The sequence below is a fragment of the Pantherophis guttatus genome, chromosome 2, assembly GCF_059756535.1.
Source record: "Pantherophis guttatus breed Tessera chromosome 2, ASM5975653v1, whole genome shotgun sequence".
In the NCBI taxonomy this organism is placed as follows: Eukaryota; Metazoa; Chordata; class Lepidosauria; order Squamata; family Colubridae; genus Pantherophis; species Pantherophis guttatus.
Window position 1 is genome coordinate 5,889,016 of NC_142064.1, and position 21,723 is coordinate 5,910,738.

Below are 21,723 nucleotides of genomic sequence, written 5' to 3' on the forward strand. Positions count from 1 at the left end.
AAGGTCCTGTCTAACTCTGTAATTCTGTATCTTCTTCTCAAATTTTCCTTTCCTGAAATTGTTTTGGAGATCACTGTTCATCTCTTGTTTTCCTCACAGAACGTTTCACCCAGGGTGTAAAGTATTGTCCAATGGCTTCATTCTGGATCATTGCTCCTTCCTTTCAGAGGAAGTTTCATTTACCTTTTTGAAGAACAGGGCCGACTTGAGTTTTGATTCTCAGAAACTTTTCTATTCCAAGTTCATCCAATGATACCTCTTGCTCAAGAAATCCCCACTGGACTTAACTGACATCCGAGCTGAAGGCATAATGGTTCTATTTACTGTCCTTCGTGTCTGGGCCTTGGAGAATTGGAGAATTGTTATTCACCCTAGCTTTTCATTCTGCCTAGTTATTCATCTCTTTTATTAAAACCGTTGGGGCTAATTGCTTCAACTGCAACCCTTCGGGAGTGTCTTATTACTGATATTAATATTGATATTAATTACTTGAATGACGGGGTAAGAAAAAAAAATTGGAGGGGAAAAAAAATCACCTCACTTCATCCTGTCTGTCTGGTTTTGCATAGAGAATGAAAAGATCCATTTGCATTTCATTTGAACCTCTGGCGATACTTTCATTTCCTTTCTTCCTATTTCACTTTTTTTTTAAAAAAAAAAAGAGGTCTCCTTTCTTAAAATCCCTTGTGGTCAGGCGCTCTGTTAGGCAGATCAAAAGTTACTTGATTATGGTTTGTGATCAGTTTTCTTTGATTCTAAAGGATCAGTCTCCTTCAGTTAGGACTTAAGACAGTGACGAGTTTGCTTTCAAATAAAGTTGAAAAATAGGCCTGTCGGTCAATTTTTAAGAACCGGAGTTCTCCAAGGAGCAACGTCAGTTACAGGTAGATTAGTAGTTTGATGGTCCTTCTTTAATAACCTGTCCTTAAGGTAAAAGAGACATGGTGGTTCAGTGGCTAAGATGCTGAGCTTGTCGATTGAAAAGTTGGCAGTTCAGTGGTTCGAATCCCTAGTGCCGTGTAATGGGGTGAGCTCCCGTTACTTGTCCCAGCTTCTGCCAACCTAGCAATTCAAAAGCACGTAAAAAATGCAAGTAGAAAAATAGGGACCACCTTTGGTGAGAAGGGAACAGTGTTCCATGCACCTTTGGCATCAAGTCATGCTAGCCACATGACCACGGAGACGTCTTCAGACAGCGCTGGCTCTTTGGCTTTGAAACGGAGATGAGCACCGCCCCCTAGAGTCGGGAATGACTAGCGCATATGTGCGAGGGGAACTTTTACCTTTTACCTTTAAGGTAGAAAAGGTTTTTAGGGATGTAGAAATATTCTGAGCCTGTAGTACATTGAGCCCAAAATGCCAGCATTCCACATGTTTCAACCAAAGGACTAAAGATGGACATGACAAGAGTTTTGTCACAAAAACCATTACAAAGCAAAATTAGAATATAGAATAATAACATTGCAAGGGACCTTAACAGAACAGAATTAAGGAATACCAGAGTTGGATGGGACCTTAGAGGTCTTCTAGTCCAACCCCCTGATCAAGCAGGAGACCCCATATCATTCCAGACAAATGGCAGTTCAATCTCTTCTTAAAAACTTCCAGTGTTGAAGCATTTACAACTTCTGGAGGCAAGTTGTTCCATAGATTAATTGTTCTAACTGTTAAGAAATTTCTCCTTAGTTCTAAGTTGCTTCTCTCCTTGAGTAGTTTCCACCCATTGATTCTTGTCCTGCCCTCAGGTGCTTTGGAGAATAGTTTGATCCACTCGTCTTTGAGCCCCTCAAATCCCTTCCTTCTTCCATCCTCCTTTTGAAGGGGCATGGGTGTGGCCACCATAGAAGGTGGTGAGTTGAGTAATTGTGCCAGCAGCAGGCGGAAGCAGAGGTAGGTGATCCAGACACGCTGTGTAGGCCATGGGAAAGCCAAGTGTCGGTGGGCCGGAGTGGTGGGCGGCCATAGGAGGCCCATTGTGTGGCGACACCAGCAGTAGACAGAGGCAGAGGTGCAGGAGAGAGGCAGGCAATCTGGACACACCATGTGGACCATGGGAAAGCCATGTGGTGGTGGGCTGGAGTGGTGGCATGCTGATGGAGGCCCATCTTCATGTCTCTTGGCTTGCCTGCAGCTCGCATGGTATGTCGGGATTGCCTGCCTTCCATTCATTCCATGTGTTGGGATCACCTGCCATGCCTTTTGCTCTGCGGAGCCCCAGAGAGCACCTACCAAGGGACCGGCAGGCTGTAGCTGCTGCTGGATACTATCAGTCCCCTAGTACTTGCTGGCTTTTGTGTGTGCACTGGGGGGTGGGTGGATCTCCCAGCCAGGCTGATCACAACATCAAAATAAGCCCTATGTCATGTTTCATCTCAAATAAATTGCACTCCCAAACAATTAATCTTTGCTGAAATATTCCATTTATTGAGTACGACAGATCTGGCCCCGACTTCGTTGTAGCCGATACTAACCCTCTGACCCCCCAAACCCTTCCCTTTCCGTTCCCCAATTCTCATCTTCTCATTGGCCATCTTCCAAGTCAGTCTCCCCAGCTTCTGACCTCACCACACAGGAATGTTCCTCCCTCCCATCCCATCTCCTAGGGGATATTATCTACAGAGAAAATAAGTAGGTGAGAAGTCAAGCCTCGTCTTTTTATGGCAGCATCAGAATGCTGACACCCTAGTGCTTATTTTGGGGCCCAAAAGAAAATAAGACTGGGTCTTATTTTGGGGAAAACATGGTATCTTTATGCAACAACTACAGTGTTTTTCAGCCAGTAAATGACAGTGTTTACAAGTTTGCAATTAAGGTATATACTCCATGGTCTTTTGTTCTAAGTAGAGTTTCCCGTTTTCTGTTACAGTTATACAGTTGAGCAGTAAAGCACATGGTGACTGTACTGTTTGTTTGCTCTGTGGTGCTATATAAAAAAAGAATTCTAACAGGGATGCCGCAATGAACATAAGTGTGAAAAATGGCCATAAGTCACTTTTTTTTCAGTGCTACTGCAACTTCAAACAATTAAGAAAGAAATGGTTGTAAAATGACAACTACCTATAGTTAATTAAACTTTGCTTCATCAAGAGTTCTCCCTTTCTATTTCTTTTTCTCCCTCTTCTACTGTTTACAAAAAGAGATATCCAGATATAAATGGACAAAGAGGTGATGCCAGATATTTAGGAACCCATAATTTTCTTTGGGGAGAAGAAAAGTATTTTAGCATCTGGAAAGTCGTGTTATTTCCCATACATTTCCTTAGATATTGCTTTTTGAAAAGAATATTTTTTGCCTTCCTTCTAGTGTGGCATTTGATGATTTTATTGGTGGGTTGCATATGGGGAAATGCAGAGAGGCGAATTCATCAGATTTTCTTCTTTCATGGAGTTTCTCCCAAAATAAAAACGATGAACAAAATGATGGAGAGGAACAAAGGCGAGAGAGTGCAAACCTCATCTATACTCCTCATAAAATTTCACAGCTAGAGTAAGATAATTGTCTAATAAACCCCTATTCTTGGAGGAGGAATTTATTGTACAATTGCAGTGATTTGGGCTGTGTCGGACAGAGACAATTCAAAGAAACACTGAGCGAATAAAGTTCTCTTTGATAAGGTAGTTTACACAACATGAAACATTTCTTATAGATGTTCAGTTATATGGAATCAAACTCCTGGAGGCCCATCTCCTCCTGAGAAGTGAAGTCGTAAGAATAATAGAATAACTGAGCTGGAAGGGACCTTGGAGGTCTTCTAGTCCAACCCCCTGCTCAAGCAGGAGACCCTACACCATTTCAGACAAATGGCTGCACAGTCTCTTTTTGAAAACCTTCAGTGATGGAGCCCCCACAACTTCTGAAGGCAACTTCCGTTCCACTGGTTAATTGTTCTCACTATTGGGACGTTTCTCCTTAGTTCTATGTCGGTTCTCTCCTTGATTAGTTTCCATCCACTGTTTATTCTCTTTGGTGCTTTGGAAAATAGATTGACTCCCCTCTTTTTTTGTGGCAGCCCCTCAAATATTGGAACACTGCTATTATGGCAAGAAGGTGACCCTTTCTGGCCTAGAAGCTCTGTTTGTGCAGCTTTGAGGAACAAAATGGGTTTGCCATAAAAAAAAAACCACCCCAGAAAACTGAATTTTGGACACCTTTGTTTCCTCACTGAATTCTGTGAACTTTACACCTCTGTGATTTTTTTTCTTGTTTGGAACAAACCAGGATTTCTTTTAACTATAGCAAGTGACAAGCCCTGTAATTTTCTGAGGGCTCTTTGAGCTTGGTTCTTTTCTTGCAGACCTTTCATTACCCAACTAGGTAACATCATCAGTACTAGAAGGGAGTGGGGTTTGCTCTCTGTTTAATAGTTTGCCCTATTACTGTGGATGGGAGTGTTCTTAGTAGTTCTCTGACTAGGCTGTGGTTTACTCTGAGCTTGTAGGTCTGGATGAGGAGGTCTTAGCAGAGTACATGCATGAACAGCATCTAACAGAAGAATGGAGGAGATGGAGAAGGTGGGTAGTTTTAAATTTCTGGGCATTTATATCTCGGAGGACCTCTCATGGACTATGAATGCTAACATGCTTGTGAAGAAGGCCCAGAAGAGGCTGTACTTCCTGAGAATGCTCAGGAAGATAAATCTATCTCAGCATCTACTTCTGTCCTACTATCGTAGCACCATTGAGAGTGTCCTGACATATGACATTCTTGCATGGTATGGGAGAAGCTCTACAGCGGACATAAAAGCTCTACAGAGAATTATTAAAACTGCCCAGAATATCATCGGACTCCATCTACCAGCCCTGGACGACATCTTCGAATCTCACTGTTTGAGGAAGTTACTTAACATTCTCAGAGACTCTTCCCATCCCGCTTACAATCTTTTTGTATTGTTGCCTTTTGGCAGAAGATACAGAACAATTAAAACTCGGACCACACGTCTTCTGAATAGTTTTTATCCCAGAGCTATAATTGCACTCAACAATGAACTAAAGGGCCACCATCGGTGAGCTGTTGGACAGCATTACTTGGTCTGCTGTGTGGATGCTTGGGTGGTTGAGGGGTGGGGAATTTTTGGTGGGTATGTGTGTGTCTGGGGATGGCCACATGTGTTGGGCTTGGTCTCTGGGTGTTATGTGAATTTCATTGTATAGGTATACTGTGTATATACATACAATGACAATAAACTATTAAACTAAAAGTCAGAAGAATGATGAAAAATCCTTCATTTCACAAGACATGATCAGACCATAGTTTCAACTCGGAAACTGTGAGCATCCTAGACCAAGCCAAGTCCATAAATGCTAGAGAGTTCCTGGAAGCCTGACACTCAGGCAAATCAGCCATCAACAGGCATATAGAGATAAACAATGTCTACATATCATTCCAAAGAAACAAGCGAAAAAGAAAACCAAAAAGACCAAAACACCTCCTTACCAGCAAGCAACACCCCAAGGAGAAGAGATTAACACAAAGTTTAACAATCAAGAAGCAAAACAAGGAACTACCAACTCAGACAAACAAACTTAGAGTAAACAACAGCCCAATTAAATTACCACTAAGCCTACTCCCACCAAGACTGAAAGGACAAACCATTAGTACATAAAATGAGAGCAAACCCCACCTCCTTCTAGCACTGATAATGTTGCTTAGTTGGGTAATGAAATATCTGCAAGAAAACCACCAAACTCAGAGAACACCAAGGGCCCCACAGTTCAAGCCTGAGCTACAAATATTCTCTTCTAGCGGTGCTCTATTTTTTCTTTGAAGTTTCCTTCTGGAGAAGTTCAGCGTTGAACCTGACATATTTGTCATGCTAACCAGGTATGCCGCCACTGAGTGATGACCCTTCCTCTTCAACCTTCTGTGGTCCATAGGTGCAGAATCCGTCCCCTGAGTCTTGCCTACAGCTTGGCAGGGATTCAGGCGGAGGAGATTACATCTGTCCAGAATCAGTATTTTGCTAGCAACAAATCCCCACGCTGTTGACTTTCCTTGTCTTGCCCTATGCGTGCGTCTGTTTGTCTGTGCGTGCATGCATACATTTGTTATACAGCACAATAAATATATTGGGGTTTTGTTTTTTTTACATTGGGATGTTCCTGTTCTTATTTTCAAGTCAATGTTCACTTTAAATATCCATTGAGATGTGAGCAGATGGAGACCGGTAAAACTCTACATCTGTATTACAACCGAAGAAGCTAAATAATTAAATGAACTGAAAGTACTGGTACTAATATTGAATTAATGGCATCGACATCCTGAGTATGTGTTAGAACAATGCATATTCCTCTGAGTTGATGGGATACTGAGAACTATAGGTTGACTTTCAAGGTAGCCTCAAAATTAGTAATCCTAACTCGCATTAAATTGTATGACTTGGCTTTCCATTATGAAACTGCATAGAGTGAATTTTTTTTTTTAAAAAAAAATAGAGGTTGAAAGATAAAAGAAAAGGCAGAAAATATAATGCAGGTAGGGAAATGGAATGGAATGGAAGGGGAAGGGGAAGGGGAAGGGAAGGGAAGGGAAGGGAAGGGGGAAAGGGAAGGGAAGATAGAAAGAAAAAATAAAGGAAAGGAAGATAGAAGGGAAAGGGAAGGAAAAGGAAGGAAAGGAAGGTAGAAGGGAAAGGGAAGGAAACAAGTTGTTCCACTTGTTAATTGTTCTCACTGTCAGGAAATTTCTCCTTATTTCTAAATTGCTTCTCTCCTTGATTAGTTTCCACCCATTGCTTCTTGTCCTGCCCTTAGGTGATTTGGAGAATAGATTAACCCCCTTCTTCTTTGTGGTAACCCCTCAAATATTGAAAGACTGCTTTCATGTCACACATATAAATGCCCATATATCTTTGTAGCTTTTAGAGACCCAAAAGGCAACTACAAGAAAAACGTAGGGACGTAGAAATATTCTGAGCCTGAATTACATTGAGCTCAGAATGTTAGCATCCACGTTTTTCAACCTGAGAATTAAAAACAGACATGCCAAGAGTATTGTCACAAACCACAATCCTGGTAGTCCTCGACTTACAACCACAATTCAGCTCCAAATTTCTGTTGATAAGCGAGACATTTTGTTAAGTGAGTTTTGCCCCATTTTGATGACCTTTTTTGCCACAGTTGTTAAGTGAATCACTACAGTTGTTAAGTTAGTAATATGGTCGTTAAATGAATCAGGCTTCTCACTGACCTTGATTGGTTGCCAAAGGGGATCACGTGATATATCACTTAGATACCGCTTCACAGTGCTTTATAGCCCTTTCTAAGCAGTTTACAGAGTCAGCCTCTTGCCCCCAACAATCTGGGTCCTCATTTTACCCACCTCGGAAGGATGGAAGGCTGAGTCAACCTGGTCAGGATCGAACTGCTGGCAGTGGGCAGAATCAGCCTGCCATACTGCATTCTAACCATTGTGCCACCACACTTTAGTGACTTATAACTAAGTGACATTAGCACTTAGACTTATATACCACTTCATAGTGCTCTATAGTTTTCTCTGAGCGGTTTACAGAGTCAGCATATTTTCCCCAACAATCTGGGTCCTCATTTTACCGACCTCAGAAGGATGGAAGGCTGAGTCAATCTTGAGCCGGTGAGAATCAAACTGCTGAACTGCAGGCAGCTGGCAATCAGCAGAAATAGCCTGCAGTACTGCATTTAACCACTGTACCACCACAGCTCAGCTTTAGACTGAAACCCTAACTTACAATACCTAAGATTAGCTATGTTTAATGTCCTTTTCACACTTTCCACCTCCCTAGTGGTGGGAGCTTGTCAAAGATCCTGGAAAGCTGACAGCCCAGGTTCGAGACCCAAGCGCTGCACAATGGGGTGAGTTCTTGTTCCTTGCTCTAGCTCCTGCCCACCTAGCAATTCAGAAACATGCAAGTACTAGTAGATTAATGGGTACCATTTCAGTGGGAAGGTAACAGCATTCCATGTGCCTCAACATATATAGTCATGCTGGCCACATGATCATGGAAGTGTCTTTAGACAATACTGGCTCCCTTGGTCCAGAAGCAGATATAAGCACCATGCCTAGAATCAGACAAAACTGGACAGGGAAATTTAAAGGTAAATTAATTACTTTGTTTTTCTATTATGGCCTTGTTTGCTTCTTATGTTACTATCTCTTGTGTTCCCATCTTCATATTAAGCTTTCAAGCTATTATGCTGAATGTATAACCTTTGTTATTAATTGTATCTAACAAAATGAAATTCAATGTAGAGAACAGTGTAGTCTTGCCTACACTTAGGCAAGAAAAAACAAATACATATATATAGACTGGGTGAAACCAGGCTTAATAGCAGTAACTGGGAGAGGGATCTTGGAGTCTTAGTGGACAGCCAATTAAATGTGAGTCAACAGTGTGCAGCGGCAGCCAAAAAAGCCAATGCAATCCTAAATTGCATTAACAGAAGGATACAATCAAGATCAAGCGAGGTACTAATACCACTCTATCAAGCCTTAGTAAGACCACATCTTGAGTACTGCATCCAGTTTTGGTCACCACACTATAAAAAAGATGTTGAGACTCTAGAAAGAGTGCAGAGAAGAGCAACAAAGATGATTAGGGGACTGGATATTAAAACATATGAAGAACGGTTGCAGGGCCTGGGCATGGCTAGTCTAGTGAAGAGAAGGACCAGGGGAGACATGGTAACAGTGTTCCAGTATTGAAGGGGCTGCCCAGAGAGGAGAGGGTCAAGCTCTTTTCCAAGGCACCCAAAGGCCAGACAAGGAATAATGGATGGAAACTGATCAAGGAGAGATTCAATCTGGAAATAAGGAGAAATTTTCTTACAGTGAGAACAATCAACCAATGGAACAGAAGTTGCCTTCAGAAGTTGTGGGAGCTTCATCCCTGGAGGCTTTCAAGAAGAGATTGGATTGCCATTTATCAGAAATGGTGTAGGGTCTCCTGCTTGGGCGGTGGGTTGGACTAGATGACCTACAAGGTCCCTTCCAACTCTGTTAATCTGTTTAAATCCGATCTTTGCTGGCCTCCTGTGGCAATTTGTGTCACTAGGCTGCAAAACAACCCCATGCTCTTTCTAAAGTAATTTTAAAAAAATTAAAGAGTTTTAGGTTTTTTTAAAAAAGTAACTTTCCTTAACAACTTTCTTGAAACTGGGGTGGTAGGTAGCACTTCACCTGCACTGCTATTTCATCTATGTAATTTGGCCCTAGAGTGAGAAATAAGAGAGGAACTTACTTCAAACTCCTACTATTCCTACACCTCAAACATTTCCAAAGTGTTGTTGTGCCATTTTCTGCTTCAGACACTGAAACGAGTTGAAACTTTTTTTCCATCCAGAAACAAATAAACTCTCAATATTTTTGAGCAAAAAGCTACAAAGGCTGTTTTGTCCAGACAGGAAATGAAACATCTCTTATGCTTCTGTTTTGTACACACTTCTAAAGTTGTTAGATTTTTGATGCAAGAATGGGAGAAAATAGAAGATTCACACATGAGTGGCACAATATTGAAGGAACTTATTATTGGATATGTAAATGAGAGTGTTCTAAGAAGCATCTTCGGAATTGGCATTCTTTTATATAATTGATATAAAATGATAAAAGTTTTATAAGTAGTTGGCATGCTGCACATATTGATTCTTCCATGAGACCTCTCTAAGCAGATTACAAGCTCATCATATTTCCCCCCCAAACAATCTGAGTCCATCCTTCCATCCTTGGAAGGATGGAAGGTTGAGTCAATCTTGAGCTGGTCAGGAACAAACTCCTGGCTGTGGGCAGAGTTACCCTACAGTAGTGCGTTCTAACCAATGTGCCACCAGGGCTGTTTCTGGTGACTCAGTTTGTATACTATCTGTGACAGAAAGAGGGTGAAGACAGCCCCTCCCAAATAGTTCTCAGAGCATATTCTTGATGTAGCTAGTAGGGTACTTAACTCTGTCAAGATTCTGTCTATAGGCATGGAACAATAGAGAAATCTCTTTAGAAGAATCACCATGTGTCTTTCTTGATTTGGGGAAGGGGTGTTGTTCGGGGTCCTCGGAGTGTCATAAAGCCCATCTCTAAAGCTTTTCAAAATAGCTTGCAAATAGACCAACTTTTATAGCAGCCTATTGAAAACACATGAATTTTCCAGAATAGATGAAAACAATATGACACTAAGTATCACAGCTGGATAATTTAAAAGACTTAGCAGAAGTGATACTGCAAATTTGGAATAGCGATATCTAGAAGGAGGAGGAGGAGGAGGAGGAGGAGGAGGAGGAGGAGGAGGAGGAGGAGGAGGAGGAGGAGGAGGAGGAGGAGGAGGAGGAGAAGAAGAAGAAGAAGAAGAAGAAGAAGAAGAAGAAGAAGAAGAAGAAGAAGAAGAAGAAGAAGAAGAAGAAGAAGAAGAAGAAGAAGAAGAAGAAGAAGGACCTCATACAATAGGAATTGTCAACATTGTGAGAATTATTTTGAATGTCAATACAGAAAGAAGCAGTATAGTATAATGGTTAAAGTGATAGATTAGGCCCAGCAAGATCTGGATTCAAATCCATCCTCAGCCATAGATTCTCATTGAGTGTGTTTGGGCCAGTCAATTGTTTTCAGCCCAGCCAATCACACAGGATTGTTATTGTGGAGAAAAAGGTAGGAAGGGAGGGAGAAAATAAGGAAGGAAGAAAGGAAGGAAGGAAATGATATAAAACAAATATACACCTATCTCTAATTATAGAGAGAATATCTGTAGCTCAAGATACTCCTAGGAGCACGAAGCCGAAAACACCAGCCTGAAGATGACGAATGAGACTTCGTCGAAACGTCGCCAAGACACTTCCAATTTTACGCGGGAGAAAACCCGAATAACCAAAGACCTACATACAAACACCCGAGAAAACCTCAGAAAACATATATATATATATACATACACACACACACACACACACACACACACACACACACACATATATGTTTTTCTTTCTTTTTCGTAGGTTTTATGTGTATTTCTCTTTAGCCAGGTTCTACCTATGTAAACCAAGATATTATGCAGTTCTCTCCCATGGAATTTAGAGATGGATGACATCAGTTATTTGACATGGAGTTTGCCGCATGCGCGGGCTGAGGAATTCTGGGAGTTGAAGTCCACAAGTCATAAAGTTGTCAAGGTTGGAGACCCCTGGACTAGTGAATCATCTCTATGGTTTTCTTTTTCCCCAGAATGTATTTTTTAAAATCTCTTTCTCTCCTTTTTTCTAACTGCCTGCCATTCTATTAGGAATCCCTCTTCCTCTTTTTCTCTGCCCACCTTCTAAAAAAGACATTATAGAAGATAAAACGTAACTGTTTGAGTATCAACATCAGAGAGTTTGTCCGGGGGGAAGACAAGATTACAAGGAGTATCTGCTTATGGGCAGTTAAATAACTCAGCCCGAGACCTCTAACCAAGCCCCAACTTATTTTTAACTCGCCTTACTCATTCTTCTGATTAAAAAGAGCTGAGTCTTCCAACTTTTTGTGCTGCAGAAACTCGGCGAACAGCCCCTGATAAACCCCAGGTGATTGGGCCTGCTGGATTTGATACAGTGGTGAAATCTATTTTTTCTTTTACTACCGGTCCTGTGGGCGTGGCTTGATTGGGTGTGGTGTGGCTTGGTGGGCGTGGCTTGGTGGATGTGGCAGGGGAAGGATACTGCAAAAAAGACATTAAGAGTTGTAAACCTAATCTTGCGTATCTTCTTCTCTGGTAATATTACACTACTAACCAGAGCATACAAAACATTTGCTAGACCAATTCTCGAATACAGATCATCTGTTTGGAACCCACATTGCATATCAGACATTAATACAATTGAGCGCGTCCAGAAATATTTCACAAGAAGTGTCCTCCACTCCTCTGCTCACAACAAAATACTTAATGCCATCAGACTTGAAATTTTGGGCTTAGAAAATTTAGAATTACTCCGCCTTCGGTATGACCTAAGCGTAGCTCATAAAATCATCTGCTACAATGTCCTACCTGTCAATGATGACTTCAGCTTCAACCACAACGATACGTGAGTGCACAATAGATACAAACTTAAAGTAAACCGCTCCAAACTCGATTGCAGAAAATATGACTTCAGTAACAGAGTTGTTAATGCCTGGAATGCACTACCAGACTCTGTGGTCTCATCCCAAAACCTCCAAAACTTTTTTTTAAAAAAATTTGATTTATATGCCGCCCTTCTCTGGAGACTCAGGGCGGCTTACTATGCGTTAAGCAATAGCCTTCATACTTTTGTATATTTATACAAAGTCAGCTTATTGCCCCCACAAACTGCGTCCTCATTTTACCTACCTTAGAAAGGATGGAAGGCTGAGTCAACCTTGAGCCTGGTAAGATTCGAACCTGCAGTAATTGCAGGCAGCTGTGTTAATAACAGGGTGCTTTAAACCACCATACTACCAAGGCTCTAAAACTCTAAAACAGTCTTAGGTTAAAAACTTTAACCTAAGACTGTCTACTGTTGACCTCACCCCTGTCCTAATGTTCCCTTTAATTGTATTCATTTTATGTATTCAATTCATGCTTATACTTATATATATTACCTAATATGTACTCGACAAAATTAAAAAAAAAAAAAAACTCCATTCCCACCCCACTCCAGGGGAAGGATACTGCAAAATCCCCATTCCCTCCCCACTCCAGGGGAAGGATATTGCAAAATCTCAATTCCTACAGCACTCTGAGGCCAGGCAGAGGTGGTATTTACCGGTTCTCCGAACTGCTTAAAATTTCTGCTACCGGTTCGTCAGAACCTGTCAGAACCTGCTGGATTTCACCCCTGGTTTGATAGGATACAAGTCAGGATGGCAGCATTTCTCTCACCCACTGTCCATCCCATGGATAAAACTGTCTTGTTTATCGCCCCACGGAAGAAGTGATGCCCTCCTAACCGCTGTAGCATTCCCTGTAATCATTTGTGTTATTATTTATAACAAATTATGTGTCAAGGACACAATGCCACAGTGGTTCATCCCATTAATTTTGTATGCAGGTCGGGAGGGAATAAAAGGCTATGAGCTGTTACTAAGCACACAAACTGACAATTTATTTCACCTGTGAACTGCAAAGTCCTTTTTGTAGTTCGGTTTTTATGAGGGACACACAGTCAGAGAGTTAAGATGTGGCAGAAGGGGAGTCAGACAAGCATTTTCCCTCCCTGTCACTCTTCAACCCCCATCCACCCAAAAGTCCTAGATCTGGGCAACAAACTTTTGCAACATATTCTTCACTTAATAGATAGCATTGCAAATTATGGGTATAAGCTCAGGATGCAAATAGGGAAGAATATAGTAATAGACTAGGGAAGGATAGGGGAGAAGGGAAAAATAGGGTATGGTAGGGTACTGAAGGGTAGGAGATGAGAGGAGGGAGGAGGGGAGGGGAGGGGACGAGAGGGGAGGGGAGGGAAGGGAAGGGAAAGGAAAGGAAAGGAAAGGAAAGGAAAGGAAAGGAAAGGAAAGGAAAGGAAAGGAAAGGAAAGGAAAGGAAAGGAAAGGAAAAGAGGAAGGGAAGGATGAAGAAGGAAAGTGAAGGATGAAAAAGGGTAGGGAGTAAATTGTTAGGATATGGTTTGAGACTAACAAGTTGTCCAGGCAATATATGTGTTCTGTGACTTTAATATGAATATGTATTATGTGACTTTAAAGTTTTCCTGCTGATTCATTGTAATGCTGAGCCATGCTGTAATTAGTTGTGAACGTATTTAAGAAAGGTACTGTAATGGATTCAGTTGATGATATGCTACCATTGTGTGAGGAGTTGCTATGATATGCTATCATCGTTGGATGGATCTGCTACCATTGTGGTTTGTGAACCAGAGTGAGTTTGTTATTCTAACCAACTAATGTTTGTTTGGTAAGAAGATATATGTAACTTTGGACTGATTTAACTGGCAAAGACTTGGATTGATTTAAAGACTATGATATTGTTTTTTCACTATAAAGTAAACTTTTGATAAACCAGTTTGCACATCCCTTATTCATTGCTCTCAGCAACGTTTCTCTGTGCTCTACACTCTGCTGGTTGGTAACACAACAACAATATCCTTAACATAAATGAATGAAGGGGAGTGGAAGGGAAGGGAGGGGGAGAGGAGAAGAGAAGAGAGGAAGTAAATGAATGAAAAAGGTAAGGGAAGAGATTGAGCAGGAAAAGGGAGAGCAGAGTAGAACAGGGAAAGGCGTGACAACAAAAAAATAGAGAAAGATACAGTAGGGTGATTAGATTTGGAAAGGATAAGAAAGGATATTGTGTGGTATTGTCTTTATCGTACAACACTTATCGACAGAATCTTGACAAAGTGAAGTACCCTGCTAGCTACAACAACAATATGCTCTGAGAACTATTAGAGAGGGGATTTCTTCACCCTCTTTGTTTCACACATTGTATCCAAACTGAGCAGTCTTAGGCAGGAAATCCATCTGGGTGACTTTTGACCAATCACTTGGAGATGATGAGTTCAAGTCCCATCCTGGGGGAAGGACACTGCAAAATCCCCATTCCCACCCCTACTCTGGGGCCAGCCAGAGGTGGTATTGGCCAGTTCTCCAAACTACTCAAAATTTCCGCTACCGGTTCTCCAGAACCTGTCAGAACCTGCTGGATTTCACCCCTGATTTTTACCCATGCACCCTGGAGTGGGAGTGGTCTTAATTAGGGCTTATTTTGTGGGTAGAGTTCATATTGGGTGCACATGTAAAAATCAAGCTAGGACTTACTTTCTGAGTAGGTCATGTTTTCAGGGAGACATGACATGGTATGTATGTGTATATATATATAGTTAAAACCTGGCTAGAAAGAATATGCATATATATATATATATATATATATATATATATATATATATATATATATATATATATATATATATATATATATATATATATATATATATATATATATATATATATATATATATATATATATATGTATATATATATGTGTGTGTGTGTGTGTGTGTGTGTGTGTGTGTGTGTTTTCTGAGGTTTTCGCGGGTGTTTGTATGTAGGTCTTTGGTTATTCGGGTTTTCTCCCGCGTAAAATTGGAGGTTTCTTGGCGACGTTTCGACGAAGTCTTCAGGCTGGTGTTCTCGGCTTTGTGCTTCCAGGAGCAATGTGAGATCGCAGCTGTCTCTTCCTTTTAACTGCTAGTGGGGGTGTGAGCTGATTGGGTAGGAACTTGGCTGTGTTCTGATTGGGTGGAGGTGTGTTCTGATTGGTTAGGGGCTTGGCTGTGCTCTGATTGGCTGGGGGGTTGGTTGTGCTCTGATTGGCTGGGGGTGTGTTCTGTTTGGGTGGGGGCTTGGTTGTGCTCAGCTTAGTCTGAGTTGCAGGGGGATTTGAGCTGGTGAGCTGCATTGTTGTTGTTTGGCTTCGTGTTTGTGGCCGTGCGAACTCTTCATGGTGGGTGTCAGTCTGCTTCATGTATGGATTGGAGGGGTTTAAAGTGGCTAATGATGCAGCTGCGGTCTGGCTTCTGGTCCTTGGTCGTGGCTCATTATCAGTGTGGGTTTGAGTCTGCTTTCTGCGTGGATGTGTGGTGGTGACATCCTGTGTGGCTCTCGTGAGTGTGGGTCTGGTGTCATTCATCGTGTTAGGGACTCGTTTGTCAATAAGGGCGGGTTTCCAAATGGCTGGTAGGCGGGAGGTATCGTCTCGTTTGTTCATGCTGTGTGGGCGTTTTTCTATCTCGATGGCTTCTCTGATTATTCTGTTGTTAAAGTGTTCAGTTTTGGCGATAGTTCTGGTCTTTTTAAAGTCAATATCATGTCCTGTGGCTTTAAGGTGTTGGACCAGGGAAGAAGTTGGTTCCTCTTTTCTGACTGAGTTCTTGTGTTCTTCTATGCGTGCACTTATTCGTCTGTTGGTTTGTCCGATGTATGTGGTGGGGCAGGCGGTGCATGGGATTTCATATACTCCTTGATTTTCTAACTCAATTTTGTCTTTGGGGTTCCTTAGGATGGTGGATATTTTTCGGTTTGTGCAGAATGCTGTCTTGATGTTATGTTTGTGGAGGATTTTGCTTATTCTGTCTGTGGTGCCTTTCATGTATGTATTTTGCCTACACCCCAAAATACAGTTCACCATGGAAACAGAAGCAAACAACCAACTTCCCTTCCTGGATGTCTTAGTCTACAGAAAATCCAATGGCTCCCTAGGACACACTATCTACCAGAAGAAAACACACACAAACCGCTATCTGCACGCACTCTCACACCACCACCCTGCCCAGATCAACTCTGTAGCCAAGACACTCATTTCCAGAACAAAACGCTTAGCTGATGAACAACACCTAAAAACCGAACTACACACTCTCACCAATGTACTAACATCCAATGGATTCCAAAGAAATAAGATCACCAACCTAATCCAAAAAGAAACCCCCACTAAAATCCAAGACAGAGAACAAGAAAACGGCAAAGCCCTCCTCCCATACATAAAAGGCACCACAGACAGAATAAGCAAAATCCTCCACAAACATAACATCAAGACAGCATTCTGCACAAACCGAAAAATATCCACCATCCTAAGGAACCCCAAAGACAAAATTGAGTTAGAAAATCAAGGAGTATATGAAATCCCATGCACCGCCTGCCCCACCACATACATTGGACAAACCAACAGACGAATAAGTGCACGCATAGAAGAACACAAGAACTCAGTCAGAAAAGAGGAACCAACTTCTTCCCTGGTCCAACACCTTAAAGCCACAGGACATGATATTGACTTTAAAAAGACCAGAACTATCGCCAAAACTGAACACTTTAACAACAGAATAATCAGAGAAGCCATCGAGATAGAAAAACGCCCACACAGCATGAACAAACGAGACGATACCTCCCGCCTACCAGCCATTTGGAAACCCGCCCTTATTGACAAACGAGTCCCTAACACGACGAATGACACCAGACCCACACTCACGAGTGCCACACCTGATGTCACCATCACACATCCACGCAGAAAGCAGACTCAAACCCACACTGATAATGAGCCATGACCAAGGACCAGAAGCCAGACCGCAGCTGCATCATTAGCCACTTTAAACCCCTCCAATCCATACAAGAAGCAGACTGACACCCACCATGAAGAGCTCGCACGGCCGCAAACACGAAGCCAAACAACAACAACGCAGCTCACCAGCTCAAATCCCCCTGCAACTCAGAGTAAGCTGAGCACAACCAAGCCCCCACCCAAACAGAACACACCCCTAGCCAATCAGAGCACAGCCAAGCCCCTAACCAATCAGAACACACCTCCACCCAATCAGAACACAGCCAAGTTCCCACCCAATCAGCTCACACCCCCACTAGCAGTTAAAAGGAAGAGACAGCTGCGATCTCACATTGCTCCTGGAAGCACGAAGCCAAGAACACCAGCCTGAAGATGACGAATGAGACTTCGTCGAAACGTCGCCAAGACACTTCCAATTTTACGTGGGAGAAGACCCGAATAACCAAAGACCTACATATATATATATATATATATATATATATATATATATATATATATATATATATATATATATATATATATATATATATATATATATATATATAATATATATATATATATATATATATATATATATATATATATATATATATATATATATCATATTTTCCCGAAAATACGAGCTACTCAGAAAGTAAGTCTCGTATATATTTGACAATAACCAAGCAGACTGCACAATGTTGCTCTCTCCGAGAAAGAGTGAACTTTTGAAAATTCAAAGTGCAGTGCATCACACACGGCCCCGTTAAGAGGTGCAGGGACTTTGAATGTTGAAAAGGATGACAGATCTTCAAAGCTTTAGATATAGGTAAGGAGGTGGGGAGAAAAAAAACAGACGGAAGGAAAAAGAGCATGAATGAATAATGAAAAAGCTTTGATCTGGGTGGGGTGGATGAAAAGGAGAGAGAGAGAGAGGAAACTAGAAGCGGTGAGATATAGATATAGATATATTTAAAGTGGTGTATTTTCAACAGATTGTGGAGTAGAGGGATTCTCCCCATCCGTCCTGAATGACAGTTATACCCAATGAATCCCCAGGCAATTTAGTTAGAGGATGGGGACAAATCAGAGGTGGGTTTCAGCAGGTTCTGACCAGTTCTGAAGAACCGGTAGCAGAAATTTTGAGTAGTTCGGAGAATCGGTAGTAAAAATTCTGACTGGCCCTGCCCCCATCTATTCTCGGCCTCCCGAGTCCCAGCTGATCGGGAGGAAATGGGGATTTTGCAGTAACTTTCCCCTGGATTGGAGTGGGAATGGAGATTTTATAGTATCCTTCCCCTGCCATGCCCACCAAGCCACACCCACCAAGCCATGCCACGCCCACCAAGCCACACCCACAGAATCGGTAGTATAAAAATTTGAAACCCACCACTGGGACAAATGTTTGCCAGCTTCAGATGTTGTGGCGTCGAACAGATCTTGTGTGTTGTGTTGTGTTTGGGATGGTGATTGAGAAAAAGAAGAATGTGTGTTTGTGTGTGTGTTTGTGATTGAGTAAAAGGAATCTCTCTCTCTCTCTCTCTCCTTCTGTATGTGGATGTATATGTGTGTAAAATATTGTGTGTCAGTGCGTGTTTGTGATTTTGACAGAAAAAGAAGAATATGTGTTGGTGAGTGAGTGTGTATGTGTGTGTTTTTGTGTTTGTGATTGAGTAAAGTAAATACCTTTCTCTCTCTCTTGTATGTGTATGTGTGTAAGATGTTGTGTGTCAGTGAGTGTTTGTGATTGTGACTGAGAAAAAGTAGAATATGTGTTGGTGAGTGTGTATGTGTGTCTTTTTGTGTTTGTGATTGAGTAAATCTCTCTCTCACTCTGTATGTGGATGAGGAGTGTGTAAGATATTGTATGTTGGTGCATGTTTGCAATTTGTGAGTGTGTATATGTGTGTTTGGATTTGTGATTGAATAAAATCTCTCTCTTTCTTCATTTGTATTTGTGTAAGATATTTATGTTGGTGTGTTTGTGATTGAGAAAAGGAAGAATGTGGGTTTGCATTTGTGATGGAGGAAAAGGAAAATCTCTCTGTGTGTATGTCTGTGTGTGTCTAAGATATTGTGTGTTGGTGCGTGTTTGTGAATGTGATTGAGAAAAAGAATGTGTGTTTGTGTGTGTGCATTTGTGACTGTGATAGAGGAAAAGAAAAATCTTTTTCTCTGTGTGTATGTGTACAAGATATTGCATGTCGGGGTGTATGTATGATTGGGATTGCGAAAAAAATGGATGTTCGTGTATGTTTGTCTTTGTGACTGAGTAAAAAAATATTTATCTCTCTGTGTGTAAGACATTGTGTATCGGTGTGTGTTTGTCATTGTGTTTGAGAAAAAAAAGTGTGTGTGTGTGTGTGTGTGTTTCTGATTGAGTAAAAGAACTCTCTCTCTCTCTCTTTCTCCCTGTATGTATGTGTTATGTGCATAAGATGTTGTTTGTCGGTGTGTGTTTGTGATTGCGACTGAGAAAAAGAAGAATGTGTGTTTGTGATTGTGTTTGTGATTGTGATTGAGTAAAAACAATCTCTCTCTCTCTCTGCCTCCCTCTCTGTCTCTCTCTGTCTCTCTCTGTCTCTCTCTCTGTCTCTCTCTTTCTCCCTCTCTTTTTTCTCTCTCTCTCTGTCTCTCTCTTTCTGTCTGTCTCTCTCTGTCTCTGTCTCTATCTCTGTCTCTCTGTCTCCCTCTCTGTCTCTCTCTGCGTCTCTCTGTGTCTCTCTCTCTATTTCTCTCTGTCTCTCTCTCGTGTTTGTGTGTGTTTGTATAACAGCACCCACATTTTTGGCCTCTTGTACAAAATAACTGAATAATACATGCCGCAAACTCACTTTTGAGGTCAAGTAGAGATTGGGAGGTTGAAAAGGGTTCCATTCTTTGAATAATATCGCTGTAATTCCTTTGTTCCAGGCTCCAAATGAGAGACAAAGGATAGAGAGAGATTTCTGCGGGAAATTATTCTGAAAGAGATGCTGGCCAGTTTTGAAATCACCCCATTATCCTCCGCTTAGCTTCTGAATGAGATTGCAAGCATTGGCCTTGAATTATAAAGCTTACCTGGCTTGGTGCCAAAATACCTGCCAGATCACCTGTCCCATTCGTTTGACCCAAAGTTGTATGTTGAAAATCCTTCCCCAAGTGAAATCTCTTCCTCCTCCTCCTCTTCCTCCTCCTCCTCCTCCTTCCTCCTCCTCCTCCTCCTCCTCCTCCTCCTCCTGCTCCTTCCTTCTCTTCTTCTCCTCCTCCTGCTCCTGCTCCTGCTCCTCCTCCTTCTTCCTCTTCCTCCGCCTCTCCCTTTTCCTCCCCTCCTCCTCCTCCTCCTCCTCCTCCTCCTCCTCCTCCTCCTCCTCCTCCTCCTCCTCCTCCTTCTTCTTCTTCTTCTTCTTCTTCTTCTTCTTCTTCTTCTTCTTCTTCCCCTCCTGCTCCTGATCCTTCTCCTTCTCCTTCTTCCTCTGCCTCTCCCTTTTCTTCCCCTCTTCCTCTTCTTCTTCCTCCTCCTCTTCCTCTTCTTCCCCTCCTGCTCCTGCTCCTTCTCCTTCTTCCTCTGCCTCTCCCTTTTCTTCCCCTCTTCCTCTTCTTCTTCCTCCTCCTCTTCCTCTTCTTCCCCTCCTGCTCCTGCTCCTTCTCCTTCTTCCTCTGCCTCTCCCTTTTCTTCCCCTCTTCCTCTTCTTCTTCCTCCTCCTCCTCCTCTCTCTTCTCCTCCTCCTCCTCTTCCTCCTCCTCCCCCTTTTCCTCCCCCTCTTCCTCTTCCTCTTCCTCTTCTTCCATCTCCTCCTCCTCCCTCCTCCTCCTTCTTCTTCTGCCATATTCATCATCGGACATTGGCGATCATGCTGGCGATCCTATTTTTATCAACAGCCTCACAAAAAAGTGCTGCTGAGTTTTGTCCAAACCAGTCCCTGTGATTTTGAAGCTATGATGGTCTCTCTTCTGCCTGGACCTTGTTTGCCTTCAATCTTTCCATGGAGGTTGAAGTGAAGGATGTTATGTTTTTCCTCGTGTCACATCACATGTCCGAAATATTCTAGCTTTCACTTTTTTTAATGGTTTTGATGATTTCCCTTGGCTTTCTCAGGTGGCTTATCACATCCTCATTTCTGATTTTTTGTCAACCCAACTTATATGTAACAGCCGCCTGTAAATCCACATTTCAAATGCTTCTAGTCTCTCCAAGTGGCTTTCTGTCAGAGACCAACTCTCCACTCCATACAGCAGAATAAGGGAAAACTTTTTAAAACTAAGGTAGTTCTTGACTTTTTGTTGTTAGTTGAAAAGTCGTGTCCGATCCATCATGACTCCATGGAGAACGTTCCTCCAGGCCTTCCTGTCCTCTACCATCCTCTGGAGTCTATTTAAGCTCACCCCGACTGCTTCAGTGACTCCATCCATCCACCTCATTCTCTGCCGTCCCCTTCTTCTTTTGCCCTCAATCGTTCCCAGCATTAGGCTCTTCTCCAGGGAGTCCTCCCTTCTCATTAAGTGGACAAAGTATTTGAGTTTCATCTTCAGGATCTGGGCTTCTAAAGAGCAGTCAGGGTTGATCTCCTCTAGGAGTGACCGGTTGGATCACCTTGCAGTTCAAGGGACTCGGAGGAGTCTTCTCCAGCACCAGAGTTCAAAGGCCTCCATTCTTTGGTGCTCAGCCTTTCTTATGGTCCAACTTTCATTGCAACTGGAAGTTCTTGACTTAGAACCATACATTTAGTGACTGAAGTTACAACAGCACTGAA